The 20,200-nt window shown below is 46.1% G+C and overlaps 1 long non-coding RNA gene across 2 annotated transcripts in view; it reads left to right on the top strand.

Annotated features, from left to right (window-relative positions):
• The first annotated feature begins 1,738 nt into the window (after nt 1-1,738).
• LOC137535703 (uncharacterized) overlaps nt 1,739-20,200 on the top strand; it is a 394,317-nt gene continuing 375,855 nt past the window's right edge. For both annotated transcript variants that reach the window (XR_011024454.1, XR_011024455.1), the window contains exon 1: nt 1,739-1,952. This is a non-coding gene — a long non-coding RNA (uncharacterized lncRNA). The remainder of the gene's footprint in view (nt 1,953-20,200) is intronic.

Here is a 20,200-nt window from a genome sequence, read left to right as displayed (position 1 = left end):
ACCGTCATTCATTTTTTGACGTTATTTATCTAATTTATTTTTAGAAACCTTTAAAATTATTGTGAGTACTTACACCTATATGACAATATTGCATTGCTGTATCATGATTGTGCTTTTCTATTACTACATCTTTTTCATAATCTCTTCTTACAAATGTCATAAGGAAATGCCATATTAATCCTTTATGACTGCTGGAGGGTACAATCACTACATTTCCTGTGATATTTGCTGTGATAGCAGTTATCATGCTTTAGTGAATCGAGCCCTTAGGCCCCATCCACACTTAGAAGCGCAAAACGCCTGCGATTTTTGCCAGCGTTTTGCGGGAGTGATTTGTCCGCGATTTCACATGGAAAAATCACTGGACCGTGCAACGATTTCTCCGCGATCATGTTTAACGCTTCTATAGCACTGAAACGCGATCGCCGGGAAATCACCGAAAATGCGATTTTGGGCGATTTGCGCCAATTAGCGCAAATCGTCCAAGTAAGAATGAGCCCATAGGGTTTTAGTACACTAGCGCTTTCAAAATCGTTAGCATTTGAGCGTTTTGCTGAAATCGCCGGCAAAACCCTCAAGTGTGAATGGGGCCTTAACCTCCTTGGCGGTTAATTTTTTCTGCAAAAATTGCAGAATTCCAATTTTTTTTTATTTTTTTTTTAATGTTTCATGTAAAGCTACCAGAGTGGTAGCTACATGAAACACCACTAGAGGGCGCATGTGGCCCTCTAGTCCGATCGTCGCCGGCATCTATAGCAAACAGGGGAACGCGTATATAACGCGTTCCCCTGTTTGGCTTCTCCTGTCGCCATGGCGACGATCGGGATGACATCATGGACGTCAGCCGACGTCCTGACGTCAGGGACACACGATCCAGCCCATAGCGCTGCCCGGAACTCATTGATCCGGGCAGCGCAGGGCTCTGGCGGGGGGGGGGGGGCCCTCTTCAGCCGCTGCGTGCGGCCGATCGCCGCAGAGCGGCGGCGATCAAGCTGTGCGCGCGGCTAGCAAAGTGCTGGCTGCGCGCACAGCAATTTACAAAATGAAAATCGCCCCACCAGGGGCTGAGATCTCCCCCTGCGCGGCATAGCCCGAGCTCAGCTCGGGCTTACCGCCAGGGAGGTTAATGTGTTTTTGGTGAACAGAAAAAAACTGACATTCTGCATCATGATTTTGCACATTTTGTCAGTTTTCTGTATCAATTACATTAGCTGCTGTGAAAAAACGCTCGCGTTTTTCTGCATAGAAACACACTTGGTGTGCAGAAAACGTACGCAGAAAAATGCGCACAGAAAACTAAAAGACAAGTGTGTTCCCCGCCTTTCTCTCCTAGCTCTCTCTCTGGTATTGTATGTATTTATTTTAAGGCCTCTTTTCCATGGGCAGTTGATAGGCAGTGAAATTACTATCAAACTCTCACAACTGCTTGCTGCTGCCTGGTACCTGCTCACTGCTTCCTGGTAACTGCTCACTGCTGCCTGATAACTGCTTGCTGAGCACACAGTTAAACTGCCTGTGGAAAAGAGGCCTTACATTCACAATTTTTTTAGAAGTCTGCTGCTCTTCCTTTCTCCTCAATATTCACTTCACGTTTTTTTTTCCTTTCTCTTTGTGACAAACTTTCACTACTTCTGCTCTTTGGCCTTTTTTCCACGGACTGTTGTGTGCTTTGCAAGCAGTTACCAAACAGCAGTGAGCAGTTGTGAGAGTTTGAGATTTCACTGCCTGCCTATCAACAGTCCGTGGAAAAGAGGCCTTACTTAAACACACATACTTCCCACTCACTCTGTTGCAGCCTGCCCTTAGTTGCTATGGTGTTGCTTGCATTTCTGCCCATACATACTCATTTTACTATGCTCCGCCCTCTGCACATGCAGTAATGATTGCTGGGTGTTTTCCTTTTCAAACCTGCATTGCATTTAACCCAGCCAACTGAATGGATACATATGGAGGTATTCCTCTCTGTCTTTTCTGTCATGAACTTGCAGTTGCTATGTATGCTTATTACAGTAGTATCTCTTCCTAGTAAATGCCAAGGGACCTGGCTAAGTAGTTTAATATATCAGAAGTTGATTATATAAGAGTTGGTTGTTGTACATTATGTAATCCATAGAGGCACGGGACCTGGGGATTGAGTTTACTATATACAAAAGGTTTACTATAATGAGATTGTACTGTGATGTTTATATGTTTGATCACCATTATATTGTATCCTAGAAGTAGGTTTTCAATACTGCTTTATGCATTGGGCACTTTAATGATTTACATCCTATATAATAAGCTTCAAGTGTCCCTGTTATTGCGCTACTGCGCATGTGCAGCACGGACAGCCTTTGGGACAGGGGGCTGGGTGGGTGTGTGCGCGGGTGGACTTGTGCGTGCCCGAGGCGGCATGCGTAGGTGTACTGACTATGTGGCGGCGGGCACAGATGCGGGATGGGAGGTTGCGACACAGACCTAGAGCCCGTTATATTAACGGGCTTGGGTCTACTAGTATAAATATATATGCACTGTTTAAAACTGCTCCAGCTGTAACTCCCTTTGCAATGTATTGCACATTGTCTAATAGCTATACCCTCAGCTCTCTCACCCTTTCATTCATATATAATCATTTTACTGTACAATTGAACTGAAGTCTTTTATTTACTTTTTTACCTCAACACCTAGAACTTTATTGCGCCCATTTCTGCGCTGTTGTCATTTTTGTTTTTTGTTTTTACTGTATAGGGAGATTTTTTTTACTTTATTTTGTATTTTAGTATTGCAAGCAGCACTATTTGCATTCCATAGTTCTTGTTATGATTGCGTGTAATATATCTATAATTACTATTATTATTATCTTTTAGACATTCTGCGTTTTAAAGACATTCTGCGTTAGACATTCTGCGTTCGTTAAAAAAACGAGCTGCGTTTTAAAATTTTATAACGCAGCTTACTGCACTGCAATAAAAAGTCTATGCGACCTTAGCATTGCATGATAATGTGTTGCATTATGGTAACACACTGCTACTTAGTGTTACTTCTAAATACACATATTTTCAGATACAGGAAAGCATACTTTTTATTGACTGTATGCTTTACTCAGGGGTCCACAATCCCCGGTCCGTTGCCCACTGGTGGGAAATGGGCCATTTGTGGGTGGTCCACGGGTCTAGCCTCTTGCCCCACCTCCCCCCTCGCGGCCGCCGCTGCTTTTACCTTAGCTAGCGGCCGCTTCCCCTAATATTCCCCTTTGCCTCCATGCGTATTATTGTGCTTCACAGCAGCACGCCCTGCGGCTGCTGTGATGAGCAGAGAGCAGGAGAGCGGCTTCCTGTAGCAGCTATGTGTATCGCAGTTACCAGGGGAACCGCTCTCCTGCTACCTGCCTCATCACAGCAGCGACGGGGCGCGCTGCTGTGAAGCACAATAATACGCATGGAGGCAAAGGGGAATATTAGAGGAAGCGGCCGCCAGCTAAGGTAAAAGCAGCGGCGGAGAGGAGGACGGGCGTGGAGCATATGCTGAGGTACTAGCGCTGCGCTGCGTAATATGTTGGCGCTTTATAAATACAATAAATAAATAAATACTATACTACCCATACTGGGGCACTATACTACCCATACTGGGGCACTATACTACCCATACTGGGGCACTATACTACCCGCACTGGGGCACTATACTACCCTCACTGGGGCACTATACTAGCTATACTGGGGCACTATACTAGCTATACTGGGGCACTATACTACCCATACTGGGGCTATACTGGGGCACTATACTACCCATACTGGGGCACTATACTACCCATACTGGGGCACTATACTACCCATACTGGGGCACTATACTACCCATACTGGGGCACTATACTACCCATACTGGGGCACTATACTACCCATACTGGGGCACGATACTACCCATACTGGGGCACGATACTACCCTCACTGGGGCACGATACTACCCTCACTGGGGCACGATACTACCCTCACTGGGGCACGATACTACCCTCACTGGGGCACGATACTACCCTCACTGGGGCACGATACTACCCTCACTGGGGCACGATACTACCCTCACTGGGGCACGATACTACCCTCACTGGGGCACGATACTACCCTCACTGGGGCACGATACTACCCTCACTGGGGCACGATACTACCCATACTGGGGCACTATACTACCCATACTGGGGCACTATACTACCCATACTGGGGCACTATACTACCCATACTGGGGCACTATACTACCCATACTGGGGCACTATACTACCCATACTGGGGCACTATACTACCCATACTGGGGCACTATACTACCCATACTGGGGCACTATACTACCCATACTGGGGCACTATACTACCCATACTGGGGCACTATACTACCCATACTGGGGCACTATACTACCCATACTGGGGCACTATACTACCCATACTGGGGAACTACACTGGGGCACTATACTAGCTATACTGGGGCACTATACTAGCTATACTGGGGCACTATACTAGCTATACTGGGGCACTATACTAGCTATACTGGGGCACTATACTACCCATACTGGGGCACTATACTACCCATACTGGGGCACTATACTACCCATACTGGGGCACTATACTACCCATACTGGGGCACTATACTACCCATACTGGGGCACTATACTACCCATACTGGGGCACTATACTACCCATACTGGGGCACTATACTACCCACCCATACGGGGACACTATACTACCCACCCATACTGGGGCACTATACTACCCACCCATACTGGGGCACTATACTACCCACCCATACTGGGGCACTACACTACCCATACTGGGGCACTATACTACCCACCCATACTGGGGCACTATACTACCCATACTGGGGCACTATACTACCCATACTGGGGCACTATACTACCCATACTGGGGCACTATACTACCCATACTGGGGCACTATACTACTATACTAGCCATACTGGGGCATTATACTACTATACTAGCCATACTGGGGCACTATACTAGCCATACTGGGGCACTACACAGGGGTACTATACCACCCATACTGGGGCCCTATACTAGCCATACTGGGGCCCTATACTAGCCATACTGGGGCCCTATACTAGCCATACTGGGGCCCTATACTAGCCATACTGGGGCCCTATACTAGCTATACTGGGGTAACTAAACTCCCTATGCCGCAACACTCCCCAAATCCCCCCCCCCCCTGTAACCCGCTGCACACGACACTGCTCAACCCGGACACCAATTCCCCCCCCCCCCCCCCCCCCTCCCAGTCCCCAGAAAAATAGCCGAATAGCGGTCCCTGGGCCAAAAAAGGTTGGGGACCCCTGCTTTACTGTACCTACTTAATGCGGCGGTACCGCAGCGTTAATATGCGATACCACTTTTTTGTTGCGCAACATCCCACTGTTACAACGCAACATCCCACTGTGAACCTAACCACAATCAATTTAGTTGTTTTATTTCTATATTGTTTTATAGTGCTTTCCATTTGAATGAAACACCATATCTGATGATCAAACCATTTGCATTTTATTTGAAGGAATCCCTGTAGATACAGTGCCCTACTTAATGTTTGGACAAAGACTATTTTTTCTTTGATTTACCTCTTTGATCAAACGGTTAAGGACTGGTTTACATGGGTGATTGTGGGTCTTTTCTTTTTCACCGGCCGAGACGCTCGCGGGTTGTGCTGCCCATTCAAGGTAATGGCAGCACTTGTTCTGTACTTTTACCATTGTTTGTGTGAACGCCGTGTTCCATTCCTGATTTTTTTTTTCCTGGAATTTCAGCCGACATTGAAAGCAACATGCAGTGCCCAGGGTCACTTAAAGAGAAACTCCGACCAAGAATTGAACTTTATCCCAATCAGTAGCTGATACCCACTTTTACATGAAAAATATAATGATTTTCACAAACAGACCATCAGGGGGCGCTGTATGACTGATTTTGTGCTGAAACCCCTCCCACAAGAGGCTCTGGTACCGTACGGTACTCTGGGCAAACTGCCACAATGTAACAATGACACACACAGGAAATGGCTGTTTATAGCTGTCTGTTAAAGCCAGAACAGCTACATAATCTGCCCACAGTAACAATGTCACCATGTAATACATGTCAGAATGTGAATCTAGGAGAGGAAAGATTTTACAATGAGCAAACTCTGACTAAATCATGTATACATAATTATTGTAAAAATTAAGCAACTTTTTATATTAAATTATTTTCACTGGAGTTCCTCTTTAACAGCCACCTCTCTTTGTCCCCTGTGGGGGTGAAAAATGCTGATCGCCGCCGAAAGCCTTCAAATGCATTTCTGCAAAAGGATTTGACAGAGACAGTGTAGAACAACATGAGTAAAGTTTTCATTTAAGATTTTAAAGTTATTTGCATACATTTAAGTTTTTCACCATGAAAAAATTACACATTTTGTATATAGTTCCCCTCATTTCAGAGCACCATTTTATTTTAATAAAATGTGTTCTTTAAAAAAAAAAAATGTTGGTTTGGAGTGGAGATGGATAAAAAGGAACAAAATACAACTTGCAACTGTGAATGTGGCCCTGTGGCGCTTGCACAATGAATGTCTATGAGAAAGTTGATATCAGCACGGTTTGTGCACTGTGCGGGCAGCAAATCGGTGCATGGACCATTTTTGGAGCGATTTCTTCTCAATGGAAGGTATTGCAGAAACGCAAAATGCTCACAAAATCGCTTTATGCAACAATTGCGTTCACATTTGTTAAGAATAAATACTTTGTCCTTTTTGGCTGTTTTCCCAGTCCGACGTTAAAGTTGCACGTTATGAAAAGGAATAACGCAGAGTAACGCACAGCAATAGTAAGTCTGTGCAACATTCACAGTGCACTCGTTGCGTTGTGTGTAACGTGTAGCAATATTTAGAAAGTGCTGCATGCTGTGCGTTATATGCGTTATTAGCTACGTTGGACTGTTGGCACATGCTCAGTAATGTTTTTGATTTTTTTTTTTCTTTAAATGTGACGCATGCGCCGTTTTCATTCTATCAGTATGCAAGAAAACAGCGCACCAAGAGACGCATAACGCAGTTCAATATAACGTCCAACTTCAAAACTAACATGCATTGCATTAGGGGCACGTTGTGCAACCTTAAAGGGACACTTAAGTCAAACAAAAAAAATGAGTTTTACTCACCTAGGGCTTCCAATAGCCCCCTGCAGCTGTCCGGTGCCCTCGCCGTCTCCCTCCGATCCTCCTGGCTCAGCCAGCAGCCACTTCCTGTTTCGGTGACAGGAGCTGACAGGCTGGGGACGCGAGTGATTCTTCGCGTTCCCAGACACATTAGCACCCTCTATGCGGCTATATGGTATATGATATATGCTATAGCAGCATAGATGGCGTTATTGTGGCCAGGAACAATAACGCGGCCAAATGTATTGTAAAAAGTGAGTTAATTGAATTAAAATTAAGCCAGCGGCAATGTAACAGATGAAGACGCCGGCTTCAGCTTTCGCTCTCCTCCCCCTTGCCCTCTCTCCTGTACAATACTGGCAGCCGGCAGGGACATGCGTGTCCCCTCAGAGTCATTCTTCGTGGCAGGGAATCCTGGTTGGTTTCTTGCAACGCGTGCCCCCCCCCCCTCTCCCCCTGGCTGCCAGTGTTCTATAGGAGAGAGGCAGTAAAAACACAATACAACCGGTTACATTAACACTTTTGTTACGTGAACTATTAATGTAATTAGCGCCACCTGCCGGATGCGCCCAGCTAACGGAAAAGTACCCTCTGAAATATTTGCATCTCGTTGATCATCCCTAGTAACAAGCGTACAGGTAGAGGCCAGCATCTAGTAAACTAGTGCTTGTGGCAGACAGGTGAGATGAGTTATCCTGGTCCTCCCTGTATATTCAACCTTCCCCTGGTTTTGTTTGGTACTCTGTTTGCCTTATAGGGTCCTTTTAGGCCTGGAACCCACTGAAATCCGCAAACGCAAAACGCAACCGCTAGTGTTTTGTCTGAGCGGTTTGCAAGCGGATTCATGCGCGTTTTCAGTCGCGTTTTGCAACAGTGTATTTTTTTGCTCAGCGGTTGTGTAGCGTTTTGCGTTTCGCGTTTTTATCCTGATTGGTCCTGTGAATTATTTTTAATTTTGTTACAGTGTGCTGAACCGCAAAACGCTAGCAAAACCGCTCAGTTTAAGTTTTGCTGAGCGTTTCTGCTAGCGTTTCAATACTTTACATTGAAGCGCTAACGCTCCCAAAATGCTGCAGGTCCTGCGTTTGCGTTTCTCAGAAACGCAAACGCTCCTGTGGAAGTTGCCCCATCCATTAACATCAGCTGAGCGTTTTGGCAAAACGCTAGCGTATCGCAGCGCTGCCAAAATGCTCAAAAAACCGCTCTTGTGGGTTCCAGCCCTTAAAGAGACACTGAAGCGAAAAAAAATATATGATATAGTGAATTGGTTGTGTACTATGAATAATTACTAGAAGATTAGCAGCAAAGAAAATATTCTCATACTTTTATTTTCAGGTATATAGTGTTTTTTCTAACATTGCATCATTCTATAATATGTGCAGATTACACAACACTCAGCATTCAAAATGAGTCTTTCAGAGCAGTCTGTGAAGTAATGACCTCTCCTTTAGCAGAGAAAAAGTAAACAGTTCACTTACAGTTGAGATAATAAAAGTCAGATAACAGCCCTCTCCACAACTAAGACTTAGTCGGAGAGTTAATGGCTTGTTTGCATAGAGATAACAACTGGAGTTTCTCAACTCTTCCTGTACTGGAAACAATTAGACTGATGTATCTGATCTTAATGTTTTATTTCTTAGCTGTACTACACATACAACTCATAATATCATAATTTTTTTTTCGCTTCAGTGTCTCTTTAAGTGTACATTTAACCACTTTATTACCCTAGGTTATTCCCCCTTAAAGGATGTTTCCTTTTAAAGGGAACCTAAACTGAGAAGGATGTGGACTTTTCCTCTGAAAATAATACCAGTTGCCTGACTCTCCTGCTGATCCTGTGTCTCTAATACTTTTAACCGGTATATAAGAAACGTCTCAATATTCTAGGGCACTTGCACTTGCCAACGTGTTTAAATGTAAAGTATACAAGAAATGAGAATTGGCTCTTGGGTGCATGAAAAGGATGAAAACTTTAATTTAATTATAAATCACAAATATCAGACAGTAACAATATTACAAAAACCCCATAAATACAAAATAACCCCATAAAAATCCCTCCTCACAGAAACCTCCCAACAACATGGGGGCTGCAGTCCCCCATGAAACTGTAAATATGCACCCTGCAAAAACCTAGTAGTGGTACCACTGTTGTAAACAGATAAAAGGCCAAAAAAGGGGTCAAGCCTGACATATGGAGCACAGTTGGAAATCGATGGGTGCAGGCAAAACTCCTGAGTAATGTTCCTGAAACATATGATAAGCGCAGGGAAGCAGATTGGGCAGCGGCATGCAAAGCACAAAGGAGCTCATAAACTGGAAGTAAAAAATAGCATCAAAGCAGACTGATGGCATGCGATGTTGATGACCAGTAATGCAGATGGATGGCATGCAAATGGCATATGTGAGAAACAATCCCCCAATCGCAGGGTAAATGGAGATAAAGCAGAGCAAAAGTCTTTCACACTGGAAGGCACATGTGATGGATGTGGCATAAAGTCCTCCAATCGCAGGGCATGTGCAGGCAAACAGCCATATATGTTCGTGCAATGATGCTCTCACATAGTTACCAAGCTCCAGTGGTGGAGTCCAGAAGGCAAATGCAGATGTCGGCAAGGCTCCCTTATGCTGCCACACAGTTGACCCAGAGGCCAAGATGCTGAATGTCCGTGGGACCAAGGGGGTGCAAATTCCGGGTTGAGGAGGAGGAAATTCGCGCTGTCAGGAGGAGCCTGACATGTTTCGCCGCGTCTAGCGGCCTTCTCAAAGGCAGACAGCGTGGTTATGAACATGGACGCCATAACGGCGTCCATAAATGCTGAATGCGCCCGCGCAGCCCGCCTACCTGCCCGCCCCCAGTCACGCACACCGTCACCACACGCCCACCAATGTCGGCGGCTGGGCGGCCCGCACTTGGAGTGCAGATGCGCTCCAAAGCGCATCACAGGACGGCGCCAAACGGTTTAATGATGTGTTTATTTTCGCGCAAATCTCTGAGTGCACGGTATTCCTCGTCAGATAAACCAGCGAGACAAACGTGTGGACGCTAGGACATAAGGAAAAGGGAGGGAACGAGGTTGTGTTGCGTCTGGGAGGGTCTCTGGGTCAACTGTGTGGCAGCATAAGGGAGCCTTGCCGGCATCTGCATTTGCCTTCTGGACTCCACCACTGGAGCTTGGTAACTATGTGAGAGCATCATTGCACGAACATATATGGCTGTTTGCCTGCACATGCCCTGCGATTGGGGGACTTTATGCCACATCCATCACATGTGCCTTCCAGTGTGAAAGACTTTTGCTCTGCTTTATCTCCATTTACCCTGCGATTGGGGGATTGTTTCTCACATATGCCATTTGCATGCCATCCATCTGCATTACTGGTCATCAACATCGCATGCCATCAGTCTGCTTTGATGCTATTTTTTACTTCCAGTTTATGAGCTCCTTTGTGCTTTGCATGCCGCTGCCCAATCTGCTTCCCTGCGCTTATCATATGTTTCAGGAACATTACTCAGGAGTTTTGCCTGCACCCATCGATTTCCAACTGTGCTCCATATGTCAGGCTTGACCCCTTTTTTGGCCTTTTATCTGTTTACAACAGTGGTACCACTACTAGGTTTTTGCAGGGTGCATATTTACAGTTTCATGGGGGACTGCAGCCCCCATGTTGTTGGGAGGTTTCTGTGAGGAGGGATTTTTATGGGGTTATTTTGTATTTACGGGGTTTTTGTAATATTGGTACTGTCTGATATTTGTGATATATAATTAAATTAATACTTTTAACCACAGCCCCTGAACAAGCATGCAGATCAGGTGCTCTGACTGAAGTCAGACTGGATTAGCTGCATGCTTGTTTCAGGTGTCCGATTCAGCCACTACTTTGGTCAATGAGATCAGCAGGACTGCCAGGCAACTGGTATTGTTTAAAAGGAAACATTCATACTCCTCTCAGTTAAGGTTCTCTTTAAACAATACCAGTTGCCTGGCAGTCCAGCAGATCTCTTTGGCTTCAGTAGTAACTGAATCACAGACCTGAAACAAGCATGCAACTAATTCAGTCTGACTTCAGTCAGAACACCTGATGTTGCATGCTTGTTCAGGGGCTGTGGCTGAGAGTAGTAAGCGACTAGAGATGGCCCAAACAGTTCACGCGAACATCGGTGGTTCGCAGTGAACCACGAACTATATGTGAGTTCGACCCGCCCCCTATACTACATCATTAGGCTAAACTTTGACCCTCTACATCACAGTCAGCAGACACATGGTAGCCAATCAGGCTGCACTCACTCCTGGAGCCCCCCCCCCCCCCCCCCATATAAGGCAGCTGTGTCGCCCATTAGCTCACTCTGTGTGGTTGCAGTAATTAGAGAAGGAAGAAGAACCTGCGGTAGACATTGGGAAAGCTTCGTTAGGCTTGTTAGCTTGATCCTTGCTGATACTTATTGCTAAAAAAAAACACCCCACAACAGCTCTTTTGAGGGCTAATGTTGTTCTTGTGATCTGTTTTTTTTTCTGTGTGTCCCACTGACACTTGTGTTGCATAGGCAGCCTTGCTTATTCATACTGTGTGTGTGCCACTGCCAGCCAGGCCCAGCACATTCAATGACTATTGAATGTGTGATGGGTGCATGTTGTAATACCCGGTACTGCATATACCTACCTGTTGTGTTTAGTGAACCCACCTCATCACTGCATATTCCTACCTGTTATGTTCAGTGCACCCACCTCATCACTGCATATACCTACCTGTTGTGTTCAGTGCACCCACTTCATCACTGCATATACCTACTTGTTGTGTTCAGTGCACCCACCTAACTACTTGAGTGTACACAGTATGATATACCACTCTGTGCATACCTGTTAACTGCACCTGTGTGACTGCACATTGTATTAACCATTACCCGTGGACCTCCATGAAAGATTCTGGTTACAGGTAATACAGTCTATCAGTGTCATCTACAGCAGGGCCTCGAAAGTCCTCCTGTATTGTTTTTTTTGTGGCCCACTGACACTTGCATATACAGCCCTGTCAGTCAGTCGCAGCTGGCCCTTGCTAATTCCTACTGTGCCACTGCCAGGCCCAGCACATTCAATGCCTACCTTTTCACTGCACGTGTGTTGACAGCTGCACATTTGTAATACCAGTCACTGCATAAATGTTCATTGCACCTGTGTGTGTGACAGCTGCACATTGTATTGAAACCAGTCACTGCATACCTGTTCACTGCACATGCGTGACAGCACACAGTTTTATATACCAGTCACTGCATACCTGTTCACTGCACCTGTGTGACTGCACATTGTTATAACCTGCAGTCACTGAATACCTTTCACTGCATGTGTCACTGCACATTGTATTATACCTGGGAGTCAGTACATACGTTTCACTTGAATGGATGGCAGACTTGCCCTCCAGAACAGATTCTCGTTAAAGGCAAAAGGTGTCATCTCTGGCACACAGCGTTGGGTCAATGGTCCATCTGACCACAGATGCCTGGTCTTCAAAGCACGGTCAGGGCAGGTACATTACTTATACAGCACATTGGGTCCTTCCTTGGATGTGTGGTGGTAGCCGTTTCAAGGCTCCCACACTGGACCGGAGTCGAACCCTGATTCCCCGGCCATTACCCGTGGTCAGAAAGTACCATAGTTGACCACACAGTTGAATTAATGGCAGACTTGCCCTCCATAACAAATTCCTGTTAAAGGATTTTAAGTGTACTCATCATTATACAGGGCCTTGAAAGAGTCCTGTATAGTTATTTTTCGTCACTATCTCCCTGAGTCAGGACTTGCGTGCTGTGCCTGCTGCCTTCCTTGGATGTGTAGTGGTAGCCGTTTCTCAGGCTCCCACTCCAGACCGGAATCGAACCCCGATTCCCCGGCCATACCCTTTCTTTAACAATGGTAGAGAAAGAACCATCGACCTTCTGAGCAGGGATGAACTCCTAGACTACTGGGTGCGCAGGTTTGAGCTGTGGCCAGAGCTGTCACAATTTGCCATTCAACTTCTGGCTTGCCCTGCCTCAAGTGTCCTGTCAGAAAGGACCTTCAAAACAGCTGGAGGCATTGTCAGTGAGAAGTCGCCTAGGTCAAAAAAAGTGTTCAGTACCTCACCTTTATTAAAATGAATGAGGCATGGATCCCGGAGGGCTACTGCCTGGCCGTAGACTAAGTCAGTCCCCACACACACAGCATCTCTGCCTGCACACCGTGAGACTGCCTGCCCCAAGACTAAGTCGGTCCCCACACAGCATCTCTGCCTGCACGCTGCTTGACTGCCTTCACCACCACCACCAACAGGGTCCAGGACTTGAGGCGGATTCCTGAATTTTTAAGGCCGCCGCTAGCAGCGGCAGCTAACACCAATAACAATTTTTTCTGGTGTGTGTGTAGATGCCTGCTTAATTTTTCTGGCTGCACTACAGCTGCAACAACAAAACAAAAGGCACATACATGTGTCAATTCCCCTTCGTGATCTTTACCTTGCCGCAGTGAAGGAGCTTGCGTATCACAATGAAGCAATGACCGCCGGCTATATGAGTGTGTCGGGGAGGGGGAGGGGGGGGCACACACCCAAGATAATAAGGTCGTTGCTTCATTGTGGACAGACCAAATTTGATTAGCTGGACAGTCACTGTTCTGTCATTGAGCTACCTCAGCCCGGTGACCATATGGGCTTGAAAACCGCTATCGCCTGCACTCTCGCCATGGTGCGCACGAGTCCAGCACGGCCGTCACTACACAAACAGCTGTTTGCGGTGCGTTACACAGTGTTTGGTCTGTCAATGTGAAGCAGTACACTAATTACACTACCTGATTGATGTATACACATGCAAGATGTTTAAAGCACTTTAGGCCTCCAATTTAGCATGCAATGTGATTTCTGCCCTTAAAACACTGCTGTGAGTCAAATCCTGATTTTTCCCTGGGACTTTTGGCGTGTATCCCACTCCGCCATGCCCCCCTCCAGGTGTTAGACCCCTTGAAACATATTTTCCATCACTTTTGCAGCCAGCATAAATGTTTGTAGTTTTCAAAGTTCGCCTCCCCATGAAGTCTATTGCGGTTTGCGAAGTTTGCGCGAACCCAAACTTTTGCGGAAGTTCGCGCTCCAGTTCCGCGAACCTAAAATTGAGGTTTGAGCCATCTCTATAAGAGACACGGGATCAGCAGGAGAGTCAAGCAACTGGTATTATTTTAAAAAGAAAAAGCCATATCCTTCTCAGTTAAAGTTCCCTTTTAAAAACAAGACCAATGTCCTACATTATACACTCCTCCCATTATTTTGCCAATAACTTAATCACTATTTATCACCCTTAAATGATCTGTACATTGTTTTTTTGCCACCAATTAGGCTTTCTTTGGGTGATTTATTTTGTGTACGCATTTTTAAGGAAATGGGAAAATGGAAAAAAAAAGTCTTTATTTCTGAGTTTTTAGCCATTGTTTAAAAATAAAAAAAAAAGTGCTGGTGTAGATTAAACCCACACATTTATTTGCCTTTTTGTTCTGGCTATTACAATATTTAAATTATATTCCTATTATATTCCTAGTGTATTTCTAGTACAATTTATGGTGACAATATAAATGTTTTTGGATTACATTGTGCTTTATCAGTAATTACAAGCCCATATTTGCAAAAATAACAGTAATACACCCTCATGGCATACTGATGTGCCCCTTTATTAGCCCCCACCCCATATAGATATTAGCCCCCCACCCCATATAGATAGCCAGATGTGCCCCTTTATTAGTCTCCCCCAGTATAAAACACCAGACTTACCCCTTTAGAAAAAACCCTCCCCACAGTGTAGAAATCCAGATGTGTAGCTTTATCACTCCATAGTTAGCCTCCTTTTGTAAGAAAGATTTCTCTTTATTCCCCCCCCCCCATACTATGGGGGAGGAAATTATCAGGTTTCCCCTTTATTACCCCCCCCCTCCCCCATGGCAGGTGTCTTATTGCCCTTCTCCCCCCTAAACAGATATGAGCGCAGGGAAGCGTTACAAAATAACAATCTCTAACCTGACCTGGTTCAGGCTGTCAGCCTCATTATGCTGAATGGATCTGGTCCTGACTTGATGACGTCATCAAGCCAGGACCCGATCCATTCGGCATAGTGAGGCTGACAGCTGGAATCAGGTTAGGTGAGAGAGTATTACTTTGTAATACTCCATGCTGCTCAAACACACCCTGTTCCTGCTGAAACTTCCTGCCTGCATTAAATACTATTTTCTCTCTGAGTTTTAGCAATTCGGAGTGACATGTAATTTGGTAACTGGCTATTGCCAGGCCAGCGACCAAATTTCCTTTTTTTTAATTTGCTACTTTGTGAAGCTCCCTGCTGAAAGTCCCTGCACCCAAAATTGTCACGCTGCGATAGCACTGAAATTGGCTGCTTTGTCTTTCACACTGCACCAGTTGCGTTGCAAAATAATTCTGCATGTCAACTCACTGCCCATACAAATCTATGGGCCTGTTGACATCTCTGCTTCTAAATGCAGCCTAAAAGGGTCATTTTACACTTAATCAGTTGCTCTCAGTTATAGCTGAAAGAAAACTGATTTTCAAAGTAATGCCCATGTTTCCCTATGGCCTCTTTAACACTTAAAGTGAAGGTCCAAGCTAAACAACAACAAAAAAAAAATCATTCTCCACTTACCCGGGGCTTCCTCTAGCCCCTGGCAGTCGTTCTGTGCCCCCGCTGCTGCTCCGGTGGCTCCCGGTCTTCCCCGCTTCTTCTTCCAGCTTCTTCTGCGCACCACCGCGCGGGGCACGTGGTCCGACCGACATCATCAGGATTGTACTGCGCAGACACAGAACTACTGCGCCTGCGCAGTACAATCCTGATGACGTCGGCCGGACCACGTGACCCGCGCCGTGGAGCGCACAAGAAGCCGACCCGGCGAGGTCGGCTTCTGCAGAGAAGGACACGGGGAGACAGTGAAGCTGCGGCGAGGGCACAGAACGACTGCCAGGGGCTGGAGGAAGCCCCAGGTAAGTGGAGTTTTTTTTTTCTTTTAGCTTGGATGTTTCCTTTAACATCTAAGAAAAAAAGGAGCGCTCTAGGTGCATTATCATAAGATTTGGCTTTATTGTGCAAGTTAAAAAATGGGTACTTACAGGATAGAAGTTTAAAATTCGCATATCAGCGGTGATGCCAACCGCTACACCCCTCTGCGGCTGCAAGCGCTGTGACCAGCAGCGCGGTCTCCGATCACCCTGGCGGCTCCTATTTTTTAACAATAAAGCCAAATCTTATGGTAATGCACCTAGAGCGCTCCTTTTTTTTCTTAGATGTTTTTTTCACTTGCCCATATTGGAGCAGCACGGTGCATGAACACCAGAAAAGGACAGACAGTTCTCTTTGGATGTGACTGGTTTTCTTTGGACTGAAAGCGCAAAGAACTATCGTTTGTTACTGGAATGTTTCCTTTAACGTGTTTTAACTGAAATCTTCTTCCCAATGCACTGCTATGGAAAAAAACGCGTACGAACGCGTAGTAATGCACACGAACGCATACCAACTGATTAAGTGTAAAAGGGGCCCTGTTTACACTTAATCAGTTGGTATGCATTTTTTCCATAGCAGTGCATTGGGAAGTAGAGATGTCCCGAACGGTTCGCCCGCGAACAGTTCAAGTCAAACTTTAGGTGGTTTGCGTTCGCCGGTGAAGGCGAACTTTTGCGGAAGTTCGATTCGCCCCATAATGCTCCATTGAGCAGAACTTTGACCCTCTACATCAGTCAGCAGGCACATTGTCACCAATCAAACTACACTCACTCTTGGAGCCCCACCCCCCTTATAAAAGGCAAGGTTCTGCAGTAATTTTACTCACTCGTCTGCCTCCAGTAATTAGTTAAGGGACAGACTATGCTAGGGAGAGTTTAGTTAGGCTCTTGTAGCCTTGTTCCTAGCTGATTGTTATTCCTTATTTCCACTCCCTCCTCCCTCACTCCCTCCTCCCGGAGGGAGGAGGGTCTCATCTTCCAGGGAATTGTAGTATTTCAAAAGCCAGCTTACATTCTGTGGCTGGGAATTGAACCCAGGCTGGGCTGAGAATTGAACCCAGGTCTCAGTGTGCGGTAGGTAACTCATTTAACCACTATACCACCAACACTACATGCTGAAGCCAGCCTAGCATGTACCATTATGATCAATCCAAGAGTAAAATTAGCTTGCTTAATCCACGGAATTGTACTATATCAAAAGCCAGCTTACATACCGTGGCTGGGAATTGAGCCCAGGCTGGGCTGGGAATTGAACCCCTGATCTAAAGGCCTCTACCCTATTATTATCCTTCTAGACCTCTCTTCTGCTTTTGACTCAGTGGACTACCCTCATCTTTTCCAAATCCTCTCATCTGTGGGCATTTATGGTCTTGCTCTCTCCTGGCTTACCTCCTTCCTCTCAGATAGGACCTTCAGAGTTGCTCACTCCGGCACTACCTTCTCTCGACGCCCCCCTCACTGTTGGAGTTCCCTAAGGCTCGGTCCTTGGACCTTTTCTTTTCTCCATCTACACATATGGTCTATGGTCAGCTCAGCTCATCAGTTCCTTTGGCTTTCACTGTCACCTATATGGCAAACCAGACGCATGCTGCTGTGCGGAAACCACTGGTCTGAACGCGGAGACAGCCGCCCCGCTGTCAGACCGCGCGACGGCATCTCCGCAATTCATTACAAAGACTATTGCAACTCACTGCTCTGCGACCTCTCCGACAACTGTTTAGCCCCGCTACAGTCCATCATAAACTCTGCTGCGTAACTCATTCACATCTCCTTCTGCTTTCTTTAGCCCAGTCCCCCTCTGCCAGTCCCTTCACTGGCTAATAGTTACACAAAGGATACAATTTAAAATCCTTACTCTCACCTACAAAGCTCTCCACAACCTAGCTTCTTCCTATCTGAATCAATTGATCTCCAGATACTATCCTACATGCAATCTCTGCTCCATTAACAATATTCTCCTATCTTCTTCTCTGGTCACCTCCTTCTCACTCCTGCTTACAAGACTTCCCCCAATCCTCACCCCTCCTCTGGAACACTATCCCTCAACACAACCACCACTCACCCACAGTTACTCTTTTTAGGCTCTATCTGAAAACTCGCCTCTTCAGGCAAGCATACTCTCCTACCTAGGACCAGGGTCGGATTTAGGCCAAGGCCTAGGGCACCACAGGAGCAAGGGCATCAAAGCAGCAGGCTAAATGGGTGGAGCACTTGCAAGCTTGCAAATGCTGCAATGCATGGAGATCAGGCGAGCACCTGACTGCGGTACTCTGCTGCTAGTTGCCTGTGCAGCAGCCACCTTGCTCTCTGTGCACGTTTGCATTGTGGCTGGCGTTTATGGACTTGGACGGCATTGGAGATGGAAAGGAAGAGAAAGCTTCTGCACTGGAGATGAGCGGAGAAATGGGTGACACAAATGGCTGCAACCAGAGCCAGGACAAGGTCTTCCAGCACCCAAGGCTGAGACACCAAAGCGCGTCCCTCCATCCCTCCCACTCCAGCCGTCACACACTGATGGCTATTAGGCTAAGAGGCCCCCCAGGGCCCCCAACACCTTAATCTCTAGTTATCTGACTTACAGTCACTGCCATGTATCCCCTTTTCTTATTTCTCTCTGCTTCAAACACAATAGGGGAATGATAGCTGAGTGAGTAGTGCGCCCCCTCCTATACTGCACCCCGAGGCTGAAGCCTCTCTCACATCTGCCTTGGCCCGGCCCTGGCTGCTGCGGTGTGAAGGTGAGCTGGCTACCTATACTGAAAGGGGGGTGGGAAAAGGAGGGATTAAGAGAGTCATCTGGCTACCTATATTGGAGAGAAAGGGGGGAGGAGTCATATGGCTACAGATATTAGAGGGAAGGTGGAGGGGTCATCTGGCTACCTATACTGGAGGGAAAGGGGGGACGTGTCATCTTGCTACCTATACTGGGGGGTCCATCTGGCTGCCTATACTGGAGGGAAAGGGGGGACATGTCATCTGGCTACCTATACTAGAAGGAAGGGGTGAGGGGTCATCTTGCTACCTATACTGAAGGGGGGCGGCTGGTAACAGTGGCCTAGGGCGGTAAAGAGTAAAAATCCGGCCCTGCCTAGGACACTTCAGCCACTGACCACCATTTCTACCACCTCATACACTGCTTCCCTTTACCTATTCTGTCCCTTAAACCTTTAGACTGTAAGGCCTTTTGGCCAGGCCTATCTTCCCTTTTTGTCTCACAATGCTCTGTAAGGGCTGAGACACACCAGAAATGCTCCCCGAACGCTAGAGGTTTCAAAAGCTTTTCTCAATCTAATGCTGTTTTTTTTTTTTTATTTTTTACAAAACCTCATCGCTCCAGTGTGCATAGACACATAGGATAACATTAGCAGGAGGTTTCAAAAACTCAAAACGCTACTGTGTACATACCTCCCACCCCTGTGTAAAAATGTGTAGTTAATTTGTACACTGCATCATCAACATATTAACTGTTGTATTGTTTATTTTGTATTGTTATACCCTGTTTGCTGTTGTGCAGTGCCAGGGAAGATGCTGGCACTATATAGATCAATAATAATGAGCCTCAGGCTAGGTTTACAGTGGTCAGTTGCACAACGCACAGTTGCACATGTTGTAATGACTGTGAACTGCAATGTAGACTGGACATAGACTTTAAAAGGAACCTGAGTTGAGACATACGGAGGCTGCCACTTGTTAATTATTAAACAATATCACTATATCAGTTGCCTGACTGTCCTTCTAATCTTTCTGGTCAGTAGTGTTTGAATAACATACCTGAAGCAAGTATGCAGCTAATCTTGTCAGATTTTCGTCTGACCTACACGCTTGTTCAGGGTCTATGGCTAAAAGTATTATAGGCAGTGGATTAGCAGGACAGCCAAAATAAACATGTCCGCTTCTATATGTCTCTCACCACGGTTCACTTACTAAGCCTGCATACAGCAAGTTAGAATAAAGTGATCAGTTACAAGCTGTGTATAGCGAACAGCCCCATAGAATTGTATAGGCGGTGAGTTGATAATGCATAATTATTCTGCAATGCA

This window comes from Hyperolius riggenbachi, chromosome 10 (genome assembly GCF_040937935.1).
Source record: "Hyperolius riggenbachi isolate aHypRig1 chromosome 10, aHypRig1.pri, whole genome shotgun sequence".
Classification (NCBI taxonomy): Eukaryota; Metazoa; Chordata; class Amphibia; order Anura; family Hyperoliidae; genus Hyperolius; species Hyperolius riggenbachi.
Note: the sequence above shows the minus strand (reverse complement) of the source record. Positions and strands in the feature narration are given on the sequence as shown.